The 2,727-nt window shown below is 41.0% G+C and overlaps 1 long non-coding RNA gene across 1 annotated transcript; it reads left to right on the forward strand.

The window, feature by feature from the left end:
* Nucleotides 1-6: 6 nt before the first annotated feature.
* On the forward strand, nt 7-1,352 carry LOC117936866. The gene is made up of 2 exons (XR_004655040.1): nt 7-329; nt 361-1,352. It is a non-coding gene; the product is annotated as an uncharacterized LOC117936866 (long non-coding RNA).
* Nucleotides 1,353-2,727: the final 1,375 nt, after the last annotated feature.

Consider the following 2,727-nt stretch of genomic DNA (forward strand, 5'->3'; position numbering starts at 1 on the left):
CTGCTTCAGGTCATGGCACCTGACCAACAGCAAAGTGCAGAGCAGAGCGGGCGCTCTACAACGGCTGTTCTCCTTGCACACCTGTAGTCTGGAGTTACCAGCTGGCTCTCATACCAGCCCCGGTCCGTGTGTCTCTGCTACTGTGCAAGGAAGTGTCCCAAAGTATGATTCGGTTACTTTTGTTAGTCATTAATGTAGAGTTTCTCAACCTTGGTGTCACTTGATATGCAGGCGGGGTCATGGGAGAAGACTGTGCTTGGGTCATGAGGATTTTGGGAACAAAAATGGCCATGAAAAGGTTGAGAAACGCTGCATTTGTGACTCATGAGGTCCCTCTAGCCGTTCTGTGACATTTCTTAGTTGTTGGGATTCACCTGCCAGTACTTCCCACCTGTTCTACCCCCTGTCCCATGTGACGGGAAAATTAACTTTGTACTGCTTGTGTACACATTTCTCACAATAATGCAGTGCCTTCAGTGTATGTTGGAATTAGAAGAATGCAAAACTAAGAGGGGAAAGGGGTCAAACCGGACCGTAATCGCTCATTGTTGACTGTTCACAACCGCACATTTCCTTCTTTAGAATTTCTCTGGATTCTGCTATTTTCTGAGCTATGATCCAGCATTGCTCATTTTACAATCTTCGCTACAGTCTGCTGTGGCTTTCTTTTCCCACCGTATCTGCTAGACCGCCAACAACAAACGTTGGTCATTTTGCTACAAACACGTAAAAGCAGAGTCGCATCTGGTAGGAATCACCCTGAAGTCGACACGAATCCTCTGCATACATTCCCGTTTTGTGGTCTTGTTTGTACGTACCGTTGAGAGACGAGATGTTGAGTGACATTTATCAGAGATATATTCTATATTTTATTTGTATTTAAAGGTAGTTGTTATGAAAAGACAAGCTAACGAGTGCTGTGACGTACTGTTTTTCAGAAGTACTTACTTTCGACTAGTCCGGGGATATTCTCACGTCTAATTATTGTGTTGTGTGGCAACGATGATTACTTTACAAAATGTTAATTATTATTAGCTATGTAGAAATATGCTCAAAGCCAATGGCCATATTGCTGTATGATGGTTTTTGTTTTGTTGTGTGTGTGTGTTTTTGCCATGTTCGTACTGGCTTGTCATAGTGGATTCTTGGAGGGATATTATTTTTCTATGATGATTTGTATGTTGTTCGTGTGGACAAATTAAGGTCACTTCTGTACTGGCTGGGCGGGGCGGGTCCACGGGATGTTTAAGAAAAATGTGGGAAGAAAGATTGAGACGAGGAGGAGACAAGAAGGCTGAGGAGTGGTCGAATGATGGAGAAAGAAAGTAGGCAAAGAAGGTGGAAAGAGGTGGTGCGTTATTCACTTGAAGACCTCCATCAGTGGCGGGCCGGATTCAGCCGAGGTGTGCTCCAACAGGCCTGGGTTTGATGGAGTCTAGGCCACTGAGTAGTGCTAGCATATCATTTCTAAGCAGGCATTGTAAACACTTTAGACTGTGTTGGCAAATAACTCCTTACGATATGAGGCATATATTTAGCTATATATGAATCAGTGTGGCAAAGCATTTATTCTCAATATTTTAACGTCTCACATCTGTCAAATTGTGCTGGATGTTTTGTAAGACTTGCAAAACAAAAAAAAGTTTTTTTTTTGTATTTATTACTTGTATTTTTTCTATTGTGAAAATTTAAGTACATTGTCTATTTTATATATTAATTATAATAAATGTTGTACATATTGTACATAAAATGGTGTGCTTGTGGGCTGGATGGGATACGTAGACGCACATGTGGTACGGAAAGGAAGTGGATCTACAGGATGTGTTGCACAAGTTATCTCTCCGGATCAGAAGATAAACTCGAGGTCAAAGTAGAAACTACACTTTTTCACCAGTAGTCAGACATGATCAGATCAGATATGTAGTCAGACCATACGTGTATACATGTCTTTTTTTCATTTTCTTTTTTTTACCTGAGATTTTTTTCTCTTCATTCTGTGACTAACTCAAAACCAATGATGCAGTAAGTCACGGGCAGATTCACCTTTCATGCATTCTATACATACTTACGTGCAGTACAATGCAAAACATATGCTGACTCGGCACACTGTCCTTTACTGTTTTTTTTGTTTACACATTGTACAGCACGAGGATGACGTACAGTGGTGTGAAAAAGTGTTTGCCCCTTTCCTGATTTTTAATTTTGTTGTCACTTAAATGTTTCAGATCATGAAACAAATTTGAAATATTAGTCAAAGTTAACACAATTAAATACAAAATGCAATTTTTAAATGAAGCTTGTAAGTACTAAGGGAAACAAAATCCAAACCTCCATGGCTCTGTGTGAAAAGGTGATTGCCCCCTAACACTAACAACTGCAATCATCGTTTCAATGAGTCTCTTACAGCTCTGTGGGGGGGGGATTTGGCCCACTCATCTTTCAGCCACATTGGAGGGTTTTGAGCATGAAGTTTTTAAGGTCATGCCACAGCATGTCAATAGGATTCAGGTCAGGACTTTGACTCCGAAGTCTTCATTTAGTTTTTCTTTAGACATTTACAGGTGGACTTGCTGGTGAGTTTTGGATCATTTTCCTGCTGCAGAACCCAAGTTCGTTCCACCTTGAGGTCACGAACAGTTGGCCGGACATTCTCCTTCAGGATTTGTTGATAGACGGCAGATGTCAATACATTACATGTCACTTAGCTGACGCTTTTTAACCCAAAGA

The sequence above is a fragment of the Etheostoma cragini genome, chromosome 21, assembly GCF_013103735.1.
Source record: "Etheostoma cragini isolate CJK2018 chromosome 21, CSU_Ecrag_1.0, whole genome shotgun sequence".
NCBI lineage: Eukaryota > Metazoa > Chordata > Actinopteri > Perciformes > Percidae > Etheostoma > Etheostoma cragini.